This window comes from Dendrobates tinctorius, unplaced genomic scaffold (genome assembly GCF_039654945.1).
Source record: "Dendrobates tinctorius isolate UK_male_01 unplaced genomic scaffold, ASM3965494v1 ptg000059l, whole genome shotgun sequence".
Taxonomy (NCBI): domain Eukaryota; kingdom Metazoa; phylum Chordata; class Amphibia; order Anura; family Dendrobatidae; genus Dendrobates; species Dendrobates tinctorius.
In genome coordinates, this window is record NW_027361727.1 from 24,721,185 (window position 1) to 24,737,743 (window position 16,559).

The 16,559-nt window shown below is 47.1% G+C and overlaps 1 protein-coding gene across 8 annotated transcripts in view; it reads left to right on the forward strand.

Annotated features, from left to right (window-relative positions):
- Positions 1-16,559, forward strand: part of LRRC4C (leucine rich repeat containing 4C) — a 1,128,588-nt gene that overhangs the window by 952,713 nt on the left and 159,316 nt on the right. The window contains exon 1 of one of the 8 annotated variants that reach the window (XM_073578602.1): positions 2,669-2,711. The exons of 5 other annotated variants lie outside the window; for them this stretch is intronic. The gene's annotated coding sequence lies outside the window, so the exon portion shown is untranslated. 2 more of the 8 variants (XM_073578601.1, XM_073578599.1) reach the window with 2 other exon arrangements.

Below are 16,559 nucleotides of genomic sequence, written 5' to 3' on the forward strand. Positions count from 1 at the left end.
TGTAGGTTACAAGAAGTGAGAGGAGATTAACACGACTATATAACATGTAGTCACAGCTGTGCCCAGGATTTCAGCTCAGTCCTATTTATTGCTTTTAGGTACAGTACTCCTCCCAAAGCTCTGTCCCCTTTTGTACGCACGGTGACAGAATTCCTGGCAGAACTGCTATCCATTGGGCAACCAGACCCCCTGGTCATAGCTGCCCCTATCATACCTCCCAACTTCTGAAGAAGGGAAAGAGGGACAAAGACTGCGGCGCGCACAGCGCGCCGCTGAGAATTTTAGGCCACGCCCAGCCACACCCATTTCACAACTAGTCACACCCATGTCCACGCATAATCGCACCCATTTAGCACTGCTGATCACACTGACTGGTACTGAGGGCACAGTGGCTGGCATTATGGGCACACTGACTGGCACTAAGGAAGAGAGAAAACAGAGAGAGAGAGAAAAAAGAGAGAGAAAGAAAGGAGAGCGAGAGAGAAAGAAAGAACAGAGAGAGAAAGAAGAAAGAACAGAGAGAGAAAGAAAGAGGGGAAAGAAAGAAAGAACAGAGAGAGACAAAGAAAGAACAGAGAGAAAGAGAGGAAAGAAAAAGAAAGAAAGTGGGGAAAGAAAGAACAGAGAGAGAGAGAAAGAAAATGAGGGAAAGACAGAACAGAGAATTAGAAAGAAAGAACAGAGAAAGAAATAAAGAAAGATTCTATAAAGATACTATAGCAGCCCGGCTCCCATTGTAATGCCCACCTGAGCCTCCCGGTCCAGGAAATATCATGATCCGCTCGCCTCGCATGGCCGGCAACCCCGATTCCAAGGCGATCCTGCTGTCTGCGCTGTCGGAGGAGGACATGGCGATAGAACTGAAGAATTCCTGGTTCCGTCACAATCTCCTCATGAAATTACCTCATTTCTGGTCAGCTTCCAGCACATCACTTCAGGTGGAACGTCATGTGTGTGTTTTAAAATGCTCCTTGGGGCTCCGCCATGTACTCCTATGTCCATGGGAAAAGCCCGCTTTGTATGCTTCGTACACACTTGGGTCCGCTCCGTACATCCCGTACACACATGGCTCCACTCCGTACACACACGGCTCCACTCTGTATACCACATACACACGCGGCTCCTCTCCGCACACCTCGTACACGCGCAGCTCCGCTCCGTACACCTCATACACACAGGGCTCTGCTCTGTACACCTCGTACACACAGGGCTCCGCTCCGTACACCTCATACACACAAGGCTCCGCTCCGTACATCCCGTACACACATGGCTCCACTCCGTACACACACGGCTCCACTCTGTATACCACATACACACGCGGCTCCTCTCCGCACACCTCGTACACGCGCAGCTCCGCTCCGTACACCTCGTACACACAGGGCTCCGCTCCGTACACCTCATACACACAGGGCTCCGCTCCGTACATCCCGTACACACATGGCTCCACTCCGTACACACACGGCTCCACTCTGTATACCACATACACACGCGGCTCCTCTCCGCACACCTCGTACACGCGCAGCTCCGCTCCGTACATCCCCGTACACACAGGGCTCCGCTCCGTACACCTCATACACACAGGGCTCCGCTCCGTACATCCCCGTACACATATGGCTCCACTCCGTACACACGCAGCTCCTCTCCGTACACCTCGTACACGTGCGGCTCCGCTCCGCACACCTCGTACTCATGTGGCTCCGCTCCGTACACCTCGTGCACACGCGGCTCCGCTCCGTACACCTCGTACACACGCGGCTCCGCTCCGTACACCTCGTACACACGCGGCTCCGCTCCGTACACCTCGTACACACGCGGCTCCGCTCCGTACACCTCGTACACACGCGGCTCCGCTCCGTACACCTCGTACACACGCGGCTCCGCTCCGTACACCTCGTACACACGCGGCTCCGCTCCGTACACCTCGTACACACGCGGCTCCGCTCCGTACACCTCGCACACACGCGGCTCCGCTCCGTACACCTCGCACACACGCGGCTCCGCTCCGTACACCTCGCACACACGCGGCTCCGCTCCGTACACCTGGTACACACTTGGCTCCGCTCCGTACACCTCGTACACACGCGGCTCCGCTCCGTACACCTCGCACACACGCGGCTCCGCTCCGTACACCTCGTACACACGCGGCTCCGCTCCGTACACCTCGTACACACGCGGCTCCGCTCCGTACACCTCGTACACACGCGGCTCCGCTCCGTACACCTCGTACACACGCGGCTCCGCTCCGTACACCTCGTACACACGCGGCTCCGCTCCGTACACCTCGTACACACGCGGCTCCGCTCCGTACACCTCGTACACACGCGGCTCCGCTCCGTACACCTCGTACACACGCGGCTCCGCTCCGTACACCTCGTACACACGCGGCTCCGCTCCGTACACCTCGTACACACACGGCTCCGCTCCGTACACCTCGTACACACGGCTCAGCTACATCTACCCTGTAAACCCCTCCTGACCCCACACATACTTACCTCATCCAGCACCATGATAACAGCACAGCAGTCTTGCAGACACCAAGAGGCAGGGCAGTGTGCACAGGACCTGTGATGAGGTCACAGGAGGGGCGGAGTCAGGGGTCACATGATCAGGGGTCTGGGCAAAGGCTCCTGATCATGTGACCTCTGACTCCTCCCCTCCTGTGACCTCATCACAGGTCCTGTGTACAGAGAAGAGAGCAGGCAAGGGACGCTGTGAGTGGCTGCGAGGGGGAGGTCTCATGCTACAGCAAGGATAGGGTGCCTAGCGGCTTATCTCTCTGCAGTGCGGGAGGGTTGGAAATTATAACCGCCGTGCCCTCAGAGGGCGGGCGGCAGGAGCAACAGCCAGGCCAGTGGCCGCATCAGCTGGCAAGTGGCCAGATGATCGGGCGCTGCCGCCCGCGGCCCACATGACAACGGCCCAGCGGGAAAATGCCCGGTTGGTTATATTACCAATCCGGGCCTGTACATGGCACACACACACGTACATGTAAGTAGAACACACTTATACAGACACACATGTACATGGCACACACATGGTGCAGAACAAATGCTCATGCGATACATGTGCTCTGTGTAATGTGTGTATCAGGACAACAAACCTTCATATAAACACATACACACAGCTCACAGACAGCACACACTACACATACCACACACTACTCAGGTACACACCTCAGATACACACATCTCTGAAACACACACCTCAGATACACACATCTCTGAAACACACACCTCAGATACACACACCTCAGATACACCCATCTCTGAAACACACACCTCAGATACACACATCTCTGAAACACACACCTCAGATACACACACCTCAGATACACACACCTCAGATACACACACATCTGATACACACACCTCTGATACACACACCTCTGATACACACACCTCAGATGCACACACCTCCGATGCACACACCTCAGATGCGCACACCTCTGATACACACACTTCAGATGCGCACACCTCTGATACACACACCTCTGATACACCTCTGATACACACACCTCCGATGCACACATCTCTGTACACACACCTCCGATGCACACATCTCTGTACACACACCTCTGATACACACCTCAGTTACACACATCTCTGATACACACACCTCAGATGCACACTTCTCTGTACACACACCTCTGATACACACCTCAGTTACACACACCTCAGATACACACACCTCAGATACACACACCTCTGATACACACACCTCTGATACACCTCTGATACACACACCTCCGATGCACACATCTCTGTACACACACCGATGCACACATCTCTGTACACACACCTCTGATACACACCTCAGTTACACACATCTCTGATACACACACCTCCGATGCACACATCTCTGTACACACACCTCTGATACACACCTCAGTTACACACACCTCAGATACACACACCTCAGATACACACACCTCTGATACACACACCTCTGATACACACACCTCAGATACACACACCTCAGATGCACACACCTCCGATGCACACACCTCAGATGCGCACACCTCTGATACACACACTTCAGATGCGCACACCTCTGATACACACACCTCTGATACACCTCTGATACACACACCTCCGATGCACACATCTCTGTACACACACCTCCGATGCACACATCTCTGTACACACACCTCTGATACACACCTCAGTTACACACATCTCTGATACACACACCTCAGATGCACACTTCTCTGTACACATACCTCAGATGCACACATCTCTTTTCACACACATCAGATGCACACATCTCTGTGCACACACCTCTGATGCACACACCTCAGATACACACATCTCTGTACACACACACCTCTGATTCACACATCTCTGATACACACACCTCTGATTCACACATCTCTGTACACACACATCAGATACACACATCTCTGTACACACACACCTCTGATTCTCACATCTCTGATACACACCTCTGATACACACACCTCTGATTCACACATCTCTGTGCACACACCTCTGATGCACACACCTCTGATACACACATCTCTGATACACACCTCTGATACACACACCTCTGATTCACACATCTCTGATACACACCTCTGATACACACACACCTGTGATACACCTCAAGATACACACATCTTTATGTTGTTCCAGCTCCCAGCAGCACTGTTCTAGCAGACACCTCCCTGCCCTCCCCTCTGCTGTGACTACTGACAAGAGCAGGAGTTGCTGATAGCAGGACAGGAGCCAGTTGGTGCTGCACTACTTGTCTCATAGCTCAGGGTGCTAGCTGCTGGCCATCTCTGGCTCTCCCTTCCCCTCAGAGGCTCCAAGTAGGACAGGAGCACAGAATAGCTCATTGGTCAATCACTTTGATAGGGAAGGGTCAGTTGCCACTGTCCTGTGCTTCACTACAGCTCCTTTTTCAATGCCAGACCATCACCACAGGTCCTGACATTCCCAGTGTACATGGACTGTGATAACATCGTGGTCACATGATCATCATGACACTACAGGTCCTCAACCGGTCTCTACATCTGAAGCCTCACTGATAATGCTGCTGTTAGTGATGATTCTGCATAGGCCCGTAGGCAGCTGCATAGTCTGCCTTGCCCTACCGCCGACCCTGACCTACAGCTAAAATGGACAAACATGTCTCTCCTGGGCTGTGAGCCTACAATTCACATGGGTAAGTAGAACTGATGAACATCACCTGCTGGTCAATGGGAGGAGTGCAGAGTCAGGTTGGAGGCAGTCACACCTCCAATAGTCAAATATAGAGAATAACATGACCAGCACAGCGCCTCCAAGAGAGACATGTGACCTTGTAACTGGCCATTTTATGCGCTAAGAATCTTCATTTTTGTAAGTTCATCTTGTGGAATAATAATAGATTTTAGAGTCAATGTTTTCAGTGTTTCCGTATATCTCTGCTCCTGTAGAGCGCTGCTGTGTTTTCCTTTTCTGTATAATGCAGCTATCACAGCTGGCACCTGTTCACACCTAGGAGGTGCTGGTCAGGTTTTTTCTTTTATATAGATAGAAATGCAAACAAAAGTGGGCAACACTCAATAGCAAATTCTATGCTAGAAAACTGGCATATTTATTAGCCCTTGTGAACAGGTGGCAAGAGAAAGTGAGTCTACCTGATTAAGGCGCCAATAAATACACTACTTTTTTTATCATAGATTTTACTATCAAATTGGTATTCCCATCTCCAACATCCTATCCCAAAATGTAGTACGTGTAACAATAATATCATCAACAACAAACACCTCCGATTACAAATGTGGTATAGTTTTCCTGATTAGCTATGTTGCTTACCAAGTGTGCAGGGTATTGCAGTAGGTTAGGTATCCATAGTGATGACCACTCATATTGTGACAATTGGGTAATAATAGTGACTGTAACCATGGATACCTAAGATACTGCATTGCCCTGGACATGTGGTAAGTGACACAGCTAATCAGGAGAACTATACTACATTTCTAATTGAAGTTATTTGTTTATATTATTATTTATTACACCTGCTACAAGTTGGAATCAGATCTTGGAGATGGGAATACCCCTTTAAAGGCTGACCATTTTTTATTTTTTTGCTTGCTTTTTATGGACCATAGGCTGGTGGGTTGCAAAGTGTAGGCTGCCACTTAAAACTGCATTTCTGTTTGCGCTGTTCCAATATTTTTTCTAGCATTAGATAGATTGATGATAGATACAGTGGGGGAAAAAATTATTTGATCCCTTGCTGATTTTGTAAGTTTGCCCACTGAAAAAGACATGAACTGTCTATAATTTTAAGGAGAGGTTAATTTTAACATTTGAGAGATAAAATATCAAAAATAAAATCCTGAAAATCACATTGTATAAATTCTATAAATTTATTTGCATGTTGCAGTGAGAAATAAGTATTTGATCCCTCTGGCAAACAAGACTTAATACTTGGTGGTAAAACCCTTGTTGGCAAGCCCAGCAGTCAGACGTTTCTTGTCGTTGATGATGAGGTTTGCGCACATGTCAGGAGGAATTTTGCTCCACTCCTCTTTGCAGATCATCTCTAAATCATTAAGATTTTGAGGCTGTCTCTTGGCAACTCGGAGCTTCACCTCCCTCCATAAGTTTTCTATGGGATTAAGGTCTGGAGACTGGACAGGCCACTCCCTGACCATAATGTGCTTCTTTTTGAGCCACTCCTTTGTTGCCTTGGCTGTATGTTTTGGGTCATTGTCTTGCTGGAAGACTCAGCCACGACCCATTTTTAACCCCTTCACTACCAAGGGTGGTTTGCACGTTATCTCCCGGGCCAATTTTTACAATTCTGACCACTGTCCCTTTATGAGGTAATAACTCTGGAACGCTTCCATGGATCCCGGTGACTCTGACATTGTTTTCTCGTGACATATTGTCCTTCATGTTAGTGGTAAAATTTCATTCATATAACTTGCGTTTATTTGTAAAAAAAACGGAAATTTGGCAAAAAATTTTAAAATTTCGCAATTTTCCAACTTTGAAATTTTATGCCCTTAAATCACAGAGATACGGCACACAAAAAAGTTAATAAGTAACATTTCCCACATGTTTTCTTTACATCAGCACAATTTTGGAACCAAAATTTTTTTTTATTAGGAAGTTATAAGGGTTAAAAGTTGACCAGCGATTTCTCATTTTTGCAACACCATTTTATTTTTACGGACCACATCACATTTGAAGCCACTTTGAGGGGTCTATATGATAGAAAATACCCAAAAGTGACACCATTCTAAAAACTGCACCCCTTAAGGTGCTCAAAACCACATTCAAGAAGTTTATTAACCCTTTAGGTGCGTCACAGGAATTTTTTTGAATTTAAATATGAAAAAATGAACATTTAACTTTTTTTCACAAAAAAAATACTTCAGGTTCAATTTTTTTTATTTTCCCAAGTGTAACAGGAGAAATTGGACTGCAAAAATTATTGTGCAATTTGTCCTGAGAACGCTGATACCTGATATGTGGGGGGGATCACTGTTTCGGCGCATGGCAGAGCTCAGAAGGGAAGGAGCGCCGTTTGACTTTTTCAATGCAAAATTAGCTGGAATTCAGATCGGACGCCATGTCACGTTTGGAGAGCCCCTGATGTACCTAAACAGTGGAAACCCCCAACAAGTGACCCCATTTTGGAAACTAGACCCCCCAAGGAACTTATCTAGATATGTGGGGAGAACTTTGAACCAACAAGGGCTTCACAGAAGTTTATAATGTACAGCCATACAATTAAAAATCATATTTTTTCCACAAAAATGATCTTTTCACCCTCAATTATTATTTTTCCAAGGGTAACAGGGCCCTAAAAGTTATTGTGCAATTTTTCCTGAGTACGCTGATACCCCACATGTGGGGGTAAACCACTATTTGGGCGCATGGCAGAGCTCAGAAGGGAAACAGCGCCATTTGATGTTTTTGGCTGGAATTGAGATCGGACACCATGTCGCGTTTGAAAAGCCCCTGATGTACCAAAACAGTGGAAACCCCCCATAAGTGACCCCATTTTGGAAACTAGACCCCCGAAGGAACTTATCTAGATGTGTGGTGAGCACTTTGAACCCCCCAGTGCTTCACAGAAGTTTATAGCGCCCGGGCGTGAAAATAAAAAAATCGTATTTTTTCCACAAACATGATCTTTTAGTCACCAATTTTTTTTATTTTCCCAAGGGCACCAGGAGAAATTGGACCCCAAAAGTTGTTGTCCAATTTGTCCTGAGTACGCTGATACCCCATATGTGGGAGAAAACTACTGTATGGGCACACATCAGGGCTTGGAAGGGAAGTAGTGACGTTTTGGAATGCAGACTTTGATGGAATGGTCTGCGGGTGTCATGTTGCCTTTGGAGAGCCCCTATGTACCTAAACAGTGGAAACCCCCCACAAGTGACACCATTTTGGAAACTAGACCCCCTACGGAACTTATCTAGATGTTTGGTGAGCACTTTGAACCCCCAAGGGCTTCACAGAAGTTTATAATGCCCGGGTAAGAAAATAAAAAAATCGTATTTTTTCCACAAACATGATCATTTAGTCCCCAATTTTTTCATTTTCCCAAGGGTAACAGGAGAAATTGGACCCCCAAAAGTTGTTGTCCAATTTGTCCTGAGCACGCTGATACCTCATATGTGGGAGAAAACTACTGTATGGGCACACGTCGGGGCTCAGGAGGGAAGTAGTGACATTTTGGAATGCAGACTTTGATGGAATGGTCTGCGGGTGTCATGTGCGCTTGGAGAGCCCCTGATGTACCTAAACTATTGAAACTCCCCACAAGTGACCCCATTTTTGAAACTAGACCCCCCATGGAACTTATCTAGATGTGTGATGAGCACTTTGAACCCCCAAGTGCTTCACGGAAGATTATAACGCCCGGGCGTGAAAATAAAAAAATCATTTTTTTCCACAAAAATGATATTATTGCCCCCAATTTTTGTTTTCCTAAGGGTAACAGGAGAAAGTGGACCCCAAAAGTTGTTTTGCAATTTGTCCTGAGTAGGCTGATACCCTATATGTGGGCGCAAAACACTGTTTGGGCGCATGGCAGAGCTTGGAAGGGAAGGAGCACCATATGACTTTTTCAACGCAGAATTGGCTGGAATTGAGATCAGACGCAATGTTGCATTTGGAGAGCCCCTGATGTGCCCAAACAGTGGAAACCCCCCAATTATAACTCCAACCCTAACCCCAACACACCCCTAACCCTAATCTCAGCCCTAACCCTAATGGGAAAATGGAAATAAATGCTTTTTCTTTTAATTTTATTATTTTCCCCTAACTAAGGGGGTGATAACGGGGGGTGTGATTTACTATTTTTGGCGGTTTTATATTTGGCAGCTGTCGCACGCTTAGGCTATGTGCCCACGTAGCGTTTTAAATCGCACAATGAAAACCGGACTCCTTCCCAGAAATCGCACGGATTTTTCCGCGCGATTTCACCGCGATTCTGTTCGATTTTGCCGCGATTTTCTCAAGCACTTTCCAAACGATTTGAAGCATCGCTTGGAAAGTGATTGACAGGTTGGTCTCACTCGTGAAACATAGTATTTGACAAGTGTGACCAGGTTTTTACTATTGAGGCTGCCTATGCGGCCTCAATAGTAAAAGATAAAATGTTAAAAATGATAAAAAAATAAATAATCGGGGTATATTTACCTTCCGGCGTTCCGCGCTGCCTCAGCGACGCTCCCGTTCCCAGCGATGCCTTGCGAGACCTGTGATGATGTAGTCTCGCGTTGCTATAGTGATCTCACGAGACCGGTAGAGTCACGCGAGACTACATCATCACAGGACCTTGCCGCATTCATTACTGGGAACGCTGAGGCCCGGGAAGGCTGCGCGTGACACCGGAAGGTAAATATACCCCGATTTTTTATTTTTTATACTTTTTTTTACAGGGGTATGGTACCCAGGGCCTGGAGGACAGTCTCCTCTCCTCCACACCGTGGGTACCAACCGCACATCAGACGCTTAACTTCCCGCATGGTGGGCATAGCCACATGCGGGAAGTCAGCGGTTCTCATGCATTACTATGGGTGCGGAATCGCGGCAATTCTTTGCGATTCCGCACAAATGAATGATCATGCTGCGATTTTTTCCGCGATGCGATTCCGCTGCAGAAAAAAGCGCAGCATTAGCACAGCATGTGCGGAATGCCATAGGAATGCATGGGGGGCGTTCTGTACACGATTTTTAAACGTTTTCGCCCTGAAAATCGCAGCAAAAACGCTTAAAAATCGCATCGTGGGCACACAGCCTAAAAGACACTGTTTATTGTAAAAATAGTTTTTGCATCACCACATATTGAGACCTATAATTTTTCCATATTTTGACCCACCGAGTCATGTGAGGTCTTATTTTTTGCGAGACGAGTTGACGTTTTTATTGGTACCATTTTCGGGCACGTGACATCTTTTGATCGCTTTTTATTCCGATTTTTGGGACGCAGAATGAACAAAAACCAGCGTTTCATGAATTTCTTTTGGGGGGGTGCGTTTACACCGTTCCGCCTGCGGTAAAATTGATAAAGCGGTTTTATTCTTCGGGTCAGTACGATTACAGCGATACCTCATTTAGGTCGTTTTTTTATGTTTTGTCGGTTTTATGCAATGAAAACAATTTTATATAAAAAATAATTATTTTTGCATTGCGTTATCCTGCGAGCTATAACTTTATTTTTTCGCTGATGATGCTCTGTGCCAGCTCGTTTTTTGCGGGACAAGATGACGTTTTCAGCGGTACCATGGATATTTATATGCGTCTTTTTGATCGCGCATTATTGCACTTTTCGTTCGGCAGTATGATAAATCATTATTTTTTGCTTCGTTTTTTATTTTTATTTTTTAAGGGGTTCGCTAAAGGGGTTAACTAATGGGACAGTTTTATAGGGCGGGTCGTTACGGATGCAGCAATACCAAATATGTGTACTTTTATTGTGTTTTTTTTTATTTCCAAAAAATGAATTTATTCGGGAATATTTTTTTTTTTAATTTATTTAGCGATTTTTTTAAAAATTATTTTTACACTTTTTTTTAACTTTATTACATTGTCCCAGGGGGGACATCACTGTCATGTGACAGATCGCTGATCTGTCCCATCACAGATCACTGTGACAGATCAGGGATCTGTCACAGGCACTGCACAAGGCTTCCTCGTGACTGCGCTTTGCAGGCACTGAGGAAGCCAGCTCCCTGCAGGCCCCCGAAGGTCCCAGTCGCCATCTTGGATCAGGGGATGGAGCCCCCCGCAGCAGCGCTGCACATTGAGCTGCTGTGGGGGGCTCAGGGAAGCACGGAGGGAGTCCCCTCCCTGCCGATGCTTCCCTTTAACCCCCGGTACACCGCGATTGCCTTTGATCGCTGTGTGCAAGGGGTTAACGTGTCGGGGGTGGTCTGTGACCGCCCCAACACATTGTGCCGGGTGTCAGCTGTGATAATCAGCTGACACCCGGCCGCGATCAGCGGCGCTCGCCACGTGGGCGCCGCTGATCGCTATGACGTAATATTCCATCCATGGGAATTAGGTCTAGGGTCACATGGACGGAATATTACATCCATTGTAGGAAAGGGGTTAATGTCCTGGCGGAGGGAAGGAGGATGTCTCTCAGGATTTTACGGTACATGGCTACATCCATTTTCGCATTGATGCGGTGAAGTAGTCCTGTGCCCTTAGCAGAGAAACACTCCCAAAACAAAATGTTTCCACCTCCATGCTTGACAGAGGGGAGGGTGTTCTTTGGGTTATAGGCAGCATTTCTCTTCCTCCAAACATGGCGAGTTGAGTTAATGCCAAATAGCTCAATCTTGGTCTCATCTGACCACAGCACCTTCTCCCAATCGCTCACAGAATCATCCAGATGTTCATTGGCAAACTTCAGATGGGCCTGCACATGTGCCTTCTTGAGCAGGGAGACCTTGCAGGCACTGCAGGATTGTAAACTTTTACCGTGGTTTTCTTGATGACTGTGGTCCCAGCTGCCTTGAGATCATTAACAAGTTTCCTGATCTCTCACCTTCCTCATGATCAAGGATATCCTTCAATGTGAGATTTTGCATGGTTGATGTCGATTGACAGTCATTTTGTATTTCTTCCATTTTCTTACTATTGCACCAACAGTTGTCTCCTTCTCACTCAGCGTCTTACTTATGGTTTTGTAGCCCATTCCAACTTTGCGCTAGTCTATGATCTTGTCTCTGACATCCTTAGAAAGCTCTTTGGTCTTGCCCATGTTGTAGAGGTTAAAGTTTGACTGATTAATTGAGGCTGTGGACAGGAGTCTTTTATAAAGGTGACTATGTAAGACAGCTGTCTATAATGCAGGTAACGAGTTGATTAGGAGCGTCTAGCTGGTCTGTGGAAGCCAGAACTTTTAATGGCTGGTAAGGGATCAAATACTTATTTCTCACTGTAAAATGCAAGTAAATTTATATAATTTATACAATGTGATTTTCTGGATTTTATTTTTGATAAACTTATCTCTCAATGTTAAAATTAACCTACCCTTAAAATTATAGACTGTTCATGCCTTTGTCAGTGGGCAAACTTACAAAATCAGCAAGGGATCAAATACTTATTTCCCCCACTGTAGATGCTGGGGTACACGCACTGCACAGTACACATACAGTGGGGCAAAAAAGTATTTAGTCAGTCAGCAATAGTGCAAGTTCCACCACTTAAAAAGATGAGAGGCGTCTGTAATTTACATCATAGGTAGACCTCAACTATGGGAGACAAATTGAGAAAAAAAAATCCAGAAAATCACATTGTCTGTTTTTTTTTCATTTTATTTGCATATTATGGTGGAAAATAAGTATTTGGTCAGAAACAAGCAATCAAGATTTCTGGCTCTCACAGACCTGTAACTTCTTCTTTAAGAGTCTCCTCTTTCCTCCACTCATTACCTGTAGTAATGGCACCTGTTTAAACTTGTTATCAGTATAAAAAGACACCTGTGCACACCCTCAAACAGTCTGACTTCAAACTCCACTATGGTGAAGACCAAAGAGCTGTCAAAGGACACCAGAAACAAAATTGTAGCCCTGCACCAGGCTGGGAAGACTGAATCTGCAATAGCCAACCAGCTTGGAGTGAAGAAATCAACTGTGGGAGCAATAATTAGAAAATGGAAGACATACAAGACCACTGATAATCTCCCTCGATCTGGTGCTCCACGCAAAATCCCACCCTGTGGGGTCAGAATGATCACAAGAACGGTGAGCAAAAATCCCAGAACCACGCGGGGGGACCTAGTGAATGAACTGCAGAGAGCTGGGACCAATGTAACAAGGCCTACCATAAGTAACACACTACGCCACCATGGACTCAGATCCTGCAGTGCCAGACGTGTCCCACTGCTTAAGCCTGTACATGTCCGGGCCCGTCTGAAGTTTGCTAGAGAGCATTTGGATGATCCAGAGGAGTTTTGGGAGAATGTCCTATGGTCTGATGAAACCAAACTGGAACTGTTTGGTAGAAACACAACTTGTCGTGTTTGGAGGAAAAGGAATACTGAGTTGCATCCATCAAACACCATACCTACTGTAAAGCATGGTGGTGGAAACATCATGCTTTGGGGCTGTTTCTCTGCAAAGGGGCCAGGACGACTGATCCGGGTACATGAAAGAATGAATGGGGCCATGTATCGTGAGATTTTGAGTGCAAACCTCCTTCCATCAGCAAGGGCATTGCAGATGAAACGTGGCTGGGTCTTTCAACATGACAATGATCCAAAGCACACCGCCAGGGCAACGAAGGAGTGGCTTCGTAAGAAGCATTTCAAGGTCCTGGAGTGGCCTAGCCAGTCTCCAGATCTCAACCCTATAGAAAACCTTTGGAGGGAGTTGAAAGTCTGTGTTGCCAAGCGAAAAGCCAAAAACATCACTGCTCTAGAGGAGATCTGCATGGAGGAATGGGCCAACATACCAACAACAGTGTGTGGCAACCTTGTGAAGACTTACAGAAAACGTTTGACCTCTGTCATTGCCAACAAAGGATATATCACAAAGTATTGAGATGAAATTTTGTTTCTGACCAAATACTTATTTTCCACCATAATATGCAAATAAAATGAAAAAAAAAAACAGACAATGTGATTTTCTGGATTTTTTTTCTCAGTTTGTCTCCCATAGTTGAGGTCTACCTATGATGTAAATTACAGACGCCTCTCATCTTTTTAAGTGGTGGAACTTGCACTATTGCTGACTGACTAAATACTTTTTTGCCCCACTGTATATAGAAGTCGGTGCTCTCAGTAGCGACGGGTAATCGCTCCTTGCTGCATGATTCACCCGCAGAATTTCTATATTCTTACAGAAATAACCTTGTGTGATATGATCTTCACTTCCCACCTTCACATTTGAGTGGAGATAAAACAGCGCACATCCCGGCTGATACTTGTGCGGTGTCACTGTTTCCATAGCAATCGCAGATCCACCAACTTGTTGTGTGAGATGTGAAGCCGCTTCTCCAGCTTAAAATTTCATATGAATTCAAACAGAAAAAGAAGAAAAATAAAAACCAAAATATTGAAAATATCAGCACTAAGAAGCAATCACACATCTATCTATCTATCTATCTATCTATCTATCTATCATCTATCTAGCACCACGTCCCCGTCATCCTTGACCTGCCACAGCGCTACGCTGTTACTGGTGACAGTGCCTGATATTACAGCTCAGTCATATTTACTGGAAAGTGACTTGAAATGCATCAGCGGTGCTCTGCCTCATAATAAATGAAGAATATCCCCCCCCCTAATCATCTGATCAGACAGTTACACTGATCCAATACTGTTGGCCTATGTTTCTCATTACATTAATTTAGCTGATCGTACATGATACAATGTGAGAAGAAAATAGAAGATGCGGCCACATATTCATTGTCTTATTTATATACAATTAGCGAAATAAGCCTTAGCGCTCATAGTCGGCTCTGCTACTCCTGACATATCATGACTACTAGAGCTGCTGCGTGTGAATGACAGGTTCAGGTATGCTACATTTCACAAATTCCGATAGGCGACACTTAACAAACTCAGCTCTGCTGCATCAGATAATCTCAGCTCTGAGGTATCAGGTCATCTCAGCTCTGCTACATCAAACAATCTCGGCTCTGCTGCCTCAGACCATCTCAACTCTGCTGCCTCATCTCAGCTCTGCTACATCAAATAATCTAGGCTCTGCTGCCTCAGACCATCTGAGCTCTGCTGCCTCAGACCATCTGAGCTCTGCTGCCTCAGACCATCTGAGCTCTGCTGCCTCAGACCATCTCAGCACTGCTGCCTCAGACCATCTCAGCTCTGCTGCCTCAGACCAGCTCAGCTCTGTTGTCTCTGACCATCTCAGCTCTGTTGTCTCTGACCATCTCAGCTCTGCTGCCTCAGACCATCACAGCACTGCTGCCTCAAATCACCACAGCACTGCTGCCTTAGACCATCACAGCACTGCTGCCTCAGACCATCACAGCACTGCTGCCTCAGACCATCACAGCACTGCTGCCTCAGACCATCACAGCACTGCTGCCTCAGACCATCACAGCACTGCTGCCTCAGACCATCTCCACTCTGCTGCCTCAGACCATCTCCACTCTGCTGCCTCAGACCATCTCCGCTCTGCTGCCTTAGACCATCACAGCACTGCTGCCTTAGACCATCACAGCACTGCTGCCTCAGACCATCACAGCACTGCTGCCTCAGACCATCACAGCACTGCTGCCTCAGACCATCACAGCACTGCTGCCTCAGACCATCTCCACTCTGCTGCCTCAGACCATCTCCGCTCTGCTGCCTCAGACCATCTCCGCTCTGCTGCCTCAGATCATCTCCGCTCTGCTGCCTCAGACCATCTCAGCACTGCTGCCTCAGACTATCTCCGCTCTGCTGCCTCAAACCATCTCAGCTCTGCTGCCTCTGACCATCTCAGCTCTGTTGTCTCTGACCATTTCAGCTCTGTTGTCTCTGACCATCTCAGCTCTGCTGCCTCAGACCATCTCAGCACTGCTGCCTCAGACTATCTCCGCTCTGCTGCCTCAAACCATCTCAGCTCTGCTGCCTCTGACCATCTCAGCTCTGTTGTCTCTGACCATTTCAGCCCTGTTGTCTCTGACCATCTCCGCTCTGCTGCCTCAGACCATCTCAGCACTGCTGCCTCAGACCATCTCCGCTCTGCTGCCTCAGACCATCTCCGCTCTGCTGCCTCAGACCATCTCCGCTCTGCTGCCTCAGACCATCTCCGCTCTGCTGCCTCAGACCATCTCCGCTCTGCTGCCTCAGACCATCTCCGCTCTGCTGCCTCAGACCATCTCCGCTCTGCTGCCTCAGACCATCTCCGCTCTGCTGCCTCAAACCATCTCAGCTCTGCTGCCTCAGACCATCTTTGCTCTGCTGCCTCAGACCGTCTTAGCTCTGCTGCCTCAGACCGTCTTAGCTCTGCTGCCTCAGACCGTCTTAGCTCTGCTGCCTCAGACCGTCTTAGCTCTGCTGCCTCAGACCGTCTTAGCTCTGCTGCCTCAGACCGTCTTAGCTCTGCTGCCTCAGACCGTCTTAGCTCTGCTGCCTCAGACCGT